This window comes from Rattus norvegicus, chromosome 2 (genome assembly GCF_021556685.1).
Source record: "Rattus norvegicus strain SHRSP/BbbUtx chromosome 2, alternate assembly SHRSP_T2T, whole genome shotgun sequence".
Lineage (NCBI taxonomy): Eukaryota > Metazoa > Chordata > Mammalia > Rodentia > Muridae > Rattus > Rattus norvegicus.
In genome coordinates this window covers 182,938,031-182,948,677 of record NC_141535.1, presented here as the reverse complement: position 1 = coordinate 182,948,677, position 10,647 = coordinate 182,938,031, and the positions used below count along the sequence as shown (strand labels likewise).

Sequence of the window (10,647 nt, the reverse complement as noted above, 5' to 3'; positions counted from 1 at the left end):
ATTGCCTTGCTTCTCCTGGCAATGTCAGCTTGCTCTCTTATGGAACCCAAAGACTACCAGAACAGGGAACACATCATGAAAAACGGTCTGGCCCTCTCCCATCAGTCAATATAGAAAATGCCTTGTAGCTGGATTTCCTGGAGGCATTTTCTCAGTTAAGATTCCCTTCCATCAGATCCCTAAACTCTGTCTTGTTCGTTAATATAAGACAGGCCAGCATTTGTAGTAAAGCTGGAGATCCCTTGACTTTATTATGAATCATGTGCACATTCTCCTTGATGATGATGTGCCTGCTCGACTGTTGTCATAATTGTGCAACTTGTTGTTGTTGTTTCTTTTATTTAATATTTGCTTGGCTGTTTTTGTTTTGTTTTTTTGATATTAATTTGTTTAAGAAGGATGACATCAATTCAAATAAACTAATTTCCCATGGCAGCCTTACTCACTGTGCATTTCATGCCACCACTTCAGTTTAGGTCCTTCTGCTTCTACTTCTTGAATATAATTTTTAGAAGGACACCTCTGACTTTTCAGAGTTGATCTTTTGGGGAGTTATAAATAATAGTGTGAATATTCATGTGGAATCTGTGAGTTTGTTTTCGTTTTGGAGAGAGAGAATCAACATATATGTGACAGACACACCTATCAAACATCCAGGAGACCAACTTTTTCCAACACAGGCCCCTTAGAATATACAGTTTTTCGGCATATAGAGAAAAACAGAGATTTTCATCTCTTCTAGGCAGAATTTTGAATCATTTTTCACAATGACCTTCTTGTATATAAGCAATTTCCTCTGACAATCACAAGAAAATTGTGAACTAAAACATTAATCACTCCAAACATAACCACAGACCAATTTCAGGTTGATTCGTTCTCTCTCTCTCTCTCTCTCTCTCTCTCTCTCTCTCTCTCTCTCATTTGAAATAGAATATCTTTATATAGCCTTGGCTGTTTTAAATTCACTGTATAGAGCAAGCTGGTCTAAAAATAACACAGAGATGTTCCTACATCTCCCCCTGAAGTCTGGAATTTAAACTTCTTAATTCATAAGGCACAATATTAAGAATGGGAAAGGATATGAAAATGGAAAATATATAATGTAAATGTATTTTTATATATATGGAATGTACATGGTTGTCCTGCAGGAATTGGGACCTATCAGTGCAGAGACAGAGGAAGAGGAATAGGTGTCCTGTAGTTTGGGCTGCACACGGAGCTCACCACAGTAGAAAGAGATGAATGGAAATATCAATGTATAACTTTCCACCCCAAAATTTGCTTGATATGATTATTCCCTCTGGCAAATGCAAACGGAGATCTTTCTCATGCTCTCTTCTTCTCCTCATATGTATACATTCTCAGTTTGTTACTGTTGTAACATCTTTCTGCACTCCAGGCTAGCCTTCATCCTCCTATCCTATCTCTGTCTCCCTGTTAAGATTAGTCATGAGTACCACACACCCTGACTCACTTACTCCATTAATGAATGCCCCAGAGAACAATCAAAGTAAATGTTCAGTGTGCCTCTGGCATCCTCTGCTTAGTCTACAGGCAATTTTCTTTTTTCTGGAATCAATCTACAAATACAGGCAGGAAAGTTGCATCTGTGTGTTTAGCAGAAGAGAGAATTGGGGACCTCAACATGCTAGGCAAGTTCCCTACCATTGAACTAAGTTTTTACACTTCATAACTTTATTACTCCTATGAGTTCTTTTAAAAGAAGTGTACAGCAAATCAGTAGCCAACATTAAATAAAATGGAGAGGAATTAGAATCAATATCACTAAAATCAGGGACAAGACAAGGTTGCTTACTTTCTCCCTATCTATTCAATATAACACTTGAAGTCCTATGCAAAACAATTAGAGAACAAAAAAGGGTCAAAAAATACAAATTATAAAAGAAGTATTCAAAATACTACTATTTGCAGATGATATTGTAAACTTAAGGAATACCAAAAATTCCACCAGAAAAGTCCTAAACCTGAAAAACAACTTCAGCTAGGTGTCTGTATATAAAATTAATTTAAACAAATTAGTAGCCTTTTTCTACTCAAAGGATAAACATGCTGTGAAAGAAACTAGGCCAATGACACTCTTCACAATAGTCACAAATAATAAAAAAATAATACCTTGGTGAAACTCTCACCAAGAAAGTGAAAGATCTGTATGACAAGAACATCAATTGTCTTAAAAAAAGAATTGAGGAAGATCTCAGATTTTGGAAAGAACTCCCATGCTCATGGATTGGCAGGATTAATATAGTAAAAATGGATAACTTGCTGAAAGCAACATGCTGATTCACGGCAATCCCCATTAAAATTTCAACTCAAATCTTCATAAACTTAGAAAGGGAAATTTGCAAATTCATTTGGAATAACAAATACACAGGATAGCAAAAACTATTCTTAACAATAAAAGAACTTCTGGGGCAATCACCATCCCTGACCTCAAGCTGCATTACAGAGCAACAGTGATAAAACTGTATGGTATTCCTACAGAGTCAGGCAGGTAGATCAGTGGAATAAAATTGAAGACCCAGAAATGAACCCACATACCTATGGTCACTTTACCTTTGACAAAATAGCTAAAAGAATCCAGGGGAAAAATGACAGTATTTTCAATAAATGGTACTGGTTCAACTGTCAGTCAGCATGTAAAAGAATGCAAATTGATCCATTTTTATTGCCTGGTACAAAGCTCTAGTCCTAGAGGATCAATAACTTCCAAATAAAACCAGATATACTGAAACTAACAGAAGAGATAGTGGGGAAGAGCATCAAACACATGGGCACAGGGGAAATTTTCCTGAACAGAACACCAATGGCATATGGTCTAGGATCAAAAGTAGATGAATGCGACCTCTCAAAATTGCTAAGCTTCTGTAAGGTAAAGGATACTGTCAATAGGAAAATATCGCAACCAACAGATTGGAAAAGATCATTACAGATCTCACATGCAATAGAGGGCTAATATACTATATACACAAAGAACTCAAGAAGTTAGACTCCAGAGAATCAAATAACCCTATTAAAAATGGGGTACAGAGCTGAACAAAGAATTCTCAACTTTGGAATATTTAATGGCCGGGAAGCTCTTAAAAGAGATATTCAACATCCTTAGTCATCAGGAAAATGTAAATTAAAACAACCTTGAGTCACAAAAGCCAGAATGGCTAAAATTAAAAACTCAGGTGACAGTAGATGCTGGCAAGGATGTGAAGAAAGAGGACTACTTCTCCATTATTGGGGGATTACAAACTGATATAATCATGCAGATATCAATCTGGCAGTTCATCTGAATTGGACATAGTACTTTCCCCCAATATTACAAGGATATATGCACCATTATATTCCCAGAAGCCTTACTTTTAATAGCCAGCAGCTAGAAAGCACTCAATTGTTCTTCAACAGAGGAATGGATTCTGAAACTGTAGTACATTTCCATAACCAAGTACATTGCAGAGGCCAAGAAGTGCTTGCTGACAGGAGCCTGATATTGATGTCTCCTGAAGATGCTATTCCAGAGCTTTACAGATACAATGGGAATGCATGCAGATAAGCATGGGGCCCCAATGGTAGAGTTAGAGAAAGGACTGAAGGAGCTGAAGGGGTTTGGAAAACCATAGGTAGAAAAACAATATCATCTAACCAGAGAACTCAGAGCTCCTAGGGACGAAACCACCAACCAAAGAGTACACAGGAGGGACCCATGACTCCAGCAGCATATGTAGCAGAGGATGGCCTTATCTGCCAACAGTGGGAGGAGAAGCCTTTGGTCCTGTGAAGGCTGGATTCCCTAGTGTAGAAGCATGCCAGGGCATGAAGCCAGTAGAGAAATGTTGGTGTTAGGGGGCACATCCTTATATGAGCAGGAGGATGGGGATGGGAGTGGGGGTAACCAAAAAGGAGATAAAGTTTGAAAAGTAAATACATGAAATAAAATAAAAATTCTTAACCAGTTTTTCTAAAGAAATCTTAGGTCAAGAAGGACACAGAGCATATATTACTGTGTTTCCGAGACTGATGTCACTTATAATTTGTTATATCAGTACATGGGGCAGCTGAGGTCTCTAATCCCAGCACTGCAGAGTATAAGACAGAGCAATCATTATTACTTAGAGGTCAAAATCATCTACATCAAAAATTTTAATATAACAAAAAAATGTAGGTTTCTGTAAATCCAATAGAGGGGATTCAAAAAGTTCATTTATTGGGCTTTCTATTCTCCCATGGTCATTGGTTTCTCCCTAAGAGCAGCGCAGGCTCTGCTGCAAGGTGAGCATAGTACAAGGGTCCTTTAGCATTTCTGGACAAACCAGTAAGTTTTTAATCAACATTCCAAGAAATGTGAAGCCCCACCTGGCTTGTTATGTCTTCACAATGATGGGTAAAAAAACCTTCTATTTGGAAAAATAGGAGAATTCAGCCAGGATCAGCTGATTCAGTGTCCAGAACATTTATGATATGCTACCAGATTTTTAGTGTAAGTCAGTCTGCAACCTCTGCACACACAATGCACTACCTGTCAAATCAGAAACCAAGGAGTATTTGATCATAATCCATAGTGTTGGAGTGTAGTGCCAGGGAACTCTTCGTAATCTCCTAAAACATGGACAGAAGCTAATCTGAAACAAGTTAAATCAGGGTCTTTATTCTATTCTAGCTAACGCAGGCCCCTCTAACACATCACATTTACTGGCACAGAATGATTATATCAAATTTGATATCAGGGCCTACAGGAGGACTCCTTTTCTGATGTTAAAGGTAACCTTGCCTATCCCTTGTTGATCTGCATTCATCAGTCCAGTGGCAGAATTTGACACACTTTTTGCATTTTCCAGAAGGCTGAAGTTTTCTCTTTGTATTGTTTCTAGGTTAAAAAATTGTTTCTAGTCATGTCTTGCCTATAATCCGTTTTCAAATTACCTTCCTTACCACAATTAGAATATCTCCCATTAGGGATGAAGATCCCGGGAGACAAGCTAGGGGAAAAAGAAGCCTTTGATTGAAAAAGAGGCCCGGGTTCTGTTTGAGAAGATTTCAAAACACATTGGAGAGAATCTACAACTCCTACTGGACAGACTGGACGGCACCTACTTTTTCCAGCTCCACAAAGACCAAGTGTATTATCTGAGTGAGATGAGCCCTAAACTGGATGCCAACATATCCAGAATAAGCTAGTGTCCCTGGGGACATGTTTTGGAAAGTTTACTAAGACCCACACTTTCTGGTTGCACATTAAAACACCTTGTACCCTATGCCAAGTATGGACAAAACTAGAGCAGAGCAATCCTTCTTGTATGGAAACCTGGTGTGAAATCCTGTCTGAGTTGAATCACTGAATACACGGCTCAGTACCAGGGAGTAGTGGTTTATTCCATGGCAGACATTCCTTTGGGTTTTAGGATAGCAGTGAAGTCTACCCAAGAGTGCAGAAAAGTGGACCCCATTGTAGTGGTCATGTTCCATCAAGCAGATATTGGAAAGTACGTATGCCAAGAAGAGACACTGATTTACAATAGTCATCCCAAGAACATTTTGCTGTGTGAGAGGACTTAGCTTTGTTTCCTATGTGCTAGCCTTCATGCTAAATCAGGATAACACTGAGATATGCAGCTTGGATTCTTATCAACAGAAATGGCTCAAAAATAGGGTTTCTGGAACTCTAGAATCAAATCCAGGTGGATAACAAAGGTAAGGCCAGCTCAGGCTATTTGGCAAGTTCAAGGCTATCTTGGGCTACCTAGTGAGATTTTTCTCAAAAATCTAAAACATGCAAACCAGAACCTGTGACTGTTTGTGTGAACACATAGAGTGTTTCTATTTTGTATCTGCATCATGTTTGTTTGAATCAGGACACTTGTTCTGAGTGACAGCTTCTCAGACACTTCAGTGAGAACAGGGGTAATCTTACTGTTAACTGTGATACCACTTTTCCAGGATGATAATAGCACAGTGGACTTTAAGGATAGTGTGCCATGCCTGTGGTTTTATATATGAAGTTTAATAAATTTTAATGGTTTAAAAATATCTGCCATTTTGATTTTTCTTGATACCTTTAGAAATTACTTCTATCATATTATCACTATAAACGTGAGATTCAATTGCAGCTATATCTCTAATTTATTCATCTATTGGGCCTGATCTTGCCTTTAAATGTCTAATCACCCTCTTCAATCTGAATTTCAATTTTCAAAAATTTAATTAGTCTTTTTCTGACTTTTGAATCTGATATTATTCTATTGTTGCTGAAGTCAATCTTTGCAAAAATTCAGGGAAGACTTCCTTTGGACCCTGTCTAATTATAGTATGTGACACAGACCTCTCTCTGGACTCTTCAATTTTATCTCAAGCATTTAAACCTGCTAGACGAAATTGCATTAAACTATGATCATGAAATCCAAGCTGGATTTGTAATTCAGCATTCTATGATAAAAAAATTCAAGTCTTTGAACAAATTGAATGAGTCAGATGACAAAAAGTTCTGTTATGTTTATGAATCAGTTGAATTAACATAATAAAATAACAGATATCCTACCACAAGTGATAAAGAGATTCAATGCAATGTCTATCAAAATTTCCTGGATGGCTGTATGTAGAAGAATGAAGCCCAAGAAGAAGGAAAACCAAAATTTGAATGCTTCATTTCTTCTAAAAAAGAGAACAAAATACTCATAGGAGGAAGTTCAGAGACAAAGACTTAAGGAAAGGTCATCCAGAGACTGCACCACCTGATGATTCATCCCATATGCTTCTGCCAAACCTAGTCACTATTGCTGATGCCAAGAACTGCTTTCTGACAGGAGCCACATATGGGTGTCTCCTGAGAGGCTCTACCAGAGCCCTACTGATACAGATGAGGGTGCTTGCAGCTAATCATTGCACATCATAGGAACATCAATGGAGAATTTATAGAAAAGACTGAAGGAGCTGAAGGGGTTTGCAATACCATAGGAAGAACAACAATATCAATCAAACAAATGTCACCAGATGTCCCAGTGACTAAATCACCAAACAAAGAATACATATAGAGGGACCCATGACTCCAGCCACATAAGTGGAAGAGTATGGCATTGTCCAGCTTCAATGAGAGGAAAATCCCTTCGTCCTGTGAAGGCTTGATTCCCCAGGGTGTTGAACTTTGTGTAGGTGGATGGGAATGGGCACATCCTCGTAGAAGGGTGAAGGGGGAGGCAGTATAGTACAGAGGGGAAAGGGGATAACATTGGAAATGTAAATACATAAAATATCCAGTCACCAAACTAGATAAAATGAATGAAGCAAAGAAGTGCAGACTGATAGGAACTGGATGTAGATCTCTCCTGAGAGACACAGCCAGAATACAGCAAATACATAGGCGAATGCCATCATTAAATCACTGAACTGAGAATGGGACCCCCGTTGAAGGAATCAGAGAAAGGACTGGAAGAGCTTGAAGGAGCTTGAGACTCCATATGAAAATCAATGCCAACCAACCAGAGCTTCCAGGGACTAAGCCACTACCCAAAGACTGTACATGGACTGACCCTGGGCTCCAACCTCATAGGTAGCAATGAATAACCTAGTAAGAGCACCAGTGGAAGGGGAAGCCCTTGCTCCTGCCAAGACTGAACCCCCAGTGAATGTTATTGTTGGGTGGAGGGCAGTAATGGGGGGAGGATTGGGAGGGGAACACTCATCTAGAAGGGGGGTAGGAGTTAGGGGGATGTTGGCCTGGAAACCAGAAAGGGGAATAACAATCGAAATGTAAATAAGAAATACTCAAGTTAATAAACATGGGGGGGGGGAAGTGACTTCAAGCTGACAGGACTAGGCTTTTTTAGCAGATGCTTGTTTACCCAGCTGGCTTAGCCCCAGTAGCAAGTCATATCTCCAGTTCATCGTTGACATGTGAATTCCTGTTCTAACTTCTCTGGACATTGGGTATATCCTGATCCAGACTGGGGTAGCCTCAGCCTTCAACTGGACTAGAACTGAGGTCTTATGATGGGCAAGTCCTATTGCGTTCTTTTTTTTTGTCCAAACCTCAAGGAATTTTTCAAGGATCATCTGAAGATAAAGAAAGGCTTAGAAATGTGACTGGAAAGGGAACAATTTGTACTCTTGTTCTTTTGTAAGACACCAAAGTGGCCTTAACACAGGAGTGCAGCCCACAGAGTACAGATTTGCTTGAGCTTATCTCTGATCTCTTCCCCAATTGTGGTCTGGGGGAGCATGATTCCTGGCCAACATACCATAATGTTGTAAGAACCCATAGTGGCCTTACCTCAGGAGCACCACTCACAGAGCACTGATTGACAAAGTGACTGATGCAATAGCCTGAAGGTATAAGGTTTTTAAATCACATTGGTGGGGTTGCTCTTCCACAGGGAGAGGTTAAATGACCACTAGGGTGGGAAAGAACACCACTCAAATCTCGAGACGACAGAAACCCCCCAAAACTAAGGAGAAACCTGTGTTGATGTAATAAACAAGAGGTGTAATTGAGGAACCAGAGCTCTGGGGACGACATGTATCTCACACATTAGACAAAGGAGTTAACCCCGAGCCCAATTAGGGGAAGGTATTTATAGGGAAAATTACAGAGGCAGTTGGCAACAGTCACACTAAGCAATTTCATTGGTTGGTTTACGTTGGCACACATGATCTAACTTGGGCTCAGTTCAACTCTAGGCCACCCTGCTTCTGGGACAAGCTGCCCCTAGTTCTTGTTTTTCTCAGGACTCAAGTCAGGCCTTATCGATGGTTTGTGGTGGCTATAGCCAGGCTACATCCCCAAAACATGTTATGTTATTCTTTGCAGTGAGATACACGTGTCCTCACAGCATGGTCAGTGGGGGATAGTTTAAAATTTTTATTCTTTCATTCCTCACTTCTGCTTGTGACTAGTTCTAACCTTAGAACTCAGGGCCTTCTTCAATTTTTCCCCCAAGGTCTTCTGAGGCATGATATTGTTGGCAAAGCATTAAAATCTGCACTGCACTAACTCTTTCTCTAATAAAGGCTATTAACTTATTAAAAATACAGGGTCCAAATGTCAAAAGTAACAAGAGAATTACTAAGGGTCCTGGGAGTGTGGAAATTAGTCTGACATCCCCAAGCAGAACAGTATAAACTTTCCAAGCACCCACAACGTCGGATGGTAGCCCAGTCTCGGCCATCTCGGGGGCAAACCTAAAACCCCAGTCTCCCCAATTGGCAACTTGCTTCTGGACTTCCGCATCTGAACCTGCTCCCAGGTGAAAATCTCTTTGGGACTTTTAAGGGCATACTCTGAGGATCTGTGTCAGGAGTTTCACAGGTGTCCAGCCCAGCTACCAACTTACAAAAGTCAGGGGTGAGAGTGGGCAACCATGTGTATGGTGGGGCCACCTTGGAGATGGACCATATTACCTCCCAGGCCTGGGAGGAAATTTGCCAAATCAGTTTCTGAGGGATATGGGGATTATAAGCTCTTACAACAGAGATAAAGCTTAAGAGGATTAGCAGTCTTTTCTAACTTCCATTCATTTCTGAGAATATCTGGTGCTGTCTTCAAATGGGAGGCATGGACCCATGCAGCATTCCCATCTACCTAACAACAGTGGGAGTGGTTAACAGTACTAGATAGGGTCCTTTCCAGTGAAGTTATCTGGTGTTGCTGGACCAGGACTGTGTCTCCTGCTGGGAATTGGTGAGGTGCCCTGGACTTCCCATCTTGTAGGCGTCCTTCACTTGGCTCCAAATTCCACTTTGGACTGTTTCTAAAGACTTTAAATGAGCAAACACATTTTAGGAAAAACCTCAGGGTAAGGGACCCCGCCCAACTTAATGAGGGAGGGTTCTCATACATAATCTCAAAAGATATTAGGCCAAAAGCGTGAGAAGTGTTCGGTACGTGGAACAGAACAATAGGAAGGAGGACAGTCCAGTCTTCCCCCAACCCGTCTCTAAGTCCAATTTTGTCAAGGTGTCTTTTAGAGTTCTATTTATCTTTTTTACCTGTTCAGAACTCTGTAGTCTCTTTGGGGGCATGGGTAAGGCTGAATCTGGAAGGGGCATTTCTTGCTCTGAATAGAGCAAGAGGGAAGAAGTGTCACCCAGTCTGTGCCAGTCTCCATGGTCAATTTGGTCAGGGCCTCTTTTAGAATTTTATTTATTCTCCCAACCTGTCCTGGACTTTGAGGTCTGAAGATGTAATATAATTTTTTAATCGACCTCTAAATGCCTGGCCAAACCCTGGCTTACCTTGGGAATGAAGGCAGGGCCACTGTCTGACCCAATTACCTTGGGCACTCCAAACAGGGGGAAGATTTCTTCCAGTATCTTCTTGATGACTACCGAGGCCATCTCTTGCTTGGTGGGGAAAGCTTCTACCTATTCCTGAAAAGGTATCTATAAACACTAGGAGATATTTGTAACCATATTTTCCTGGTTTTATCTCTGTGAAGTCCACTTCTCAGTAGGATCCAGGTCTTTCCCCATGGAGCCTCCTTCCAGAGTCAACTTTCCTGAAAACAGTTACCTTTTGGCATGGTATACATCAGTGCACTATCTGTTCCACAAGATACTTGACAGCTGTGACATAATATTTAGTTTTTGAAAACATCTGGATGAGTTTGCTTACCCCTAAGTGAGTCCATTGATGCATTTGTTTTATCATGG

General features: G+C 40.4%; 1 pseudogene across 1 annotated transcript; it reads left to right on the top strand.

Annotated features, from left to right (window-relative positions):
- Positions 1–4,462: 4,462 nt before the first annotated feature.
- Positions 4,463–8,245, top strand: Nip7-ps8 (nucleolar pre-rRNA processing protein NIP7, pseudogene 8; annotated as a pseudogene). The gene is made up of 2 exons (XR_015675499.1): positions 4,463–4,486; positions 4,990–8,245. The product of XR_015675499.1 is annotated as a nucleolar pre-rRNA processing protein NIP7, pseudogene 8, transcript variant X2 (transcript).
- Positions 8,246–10,647: the final 2,402 nt, after the last annotated feature.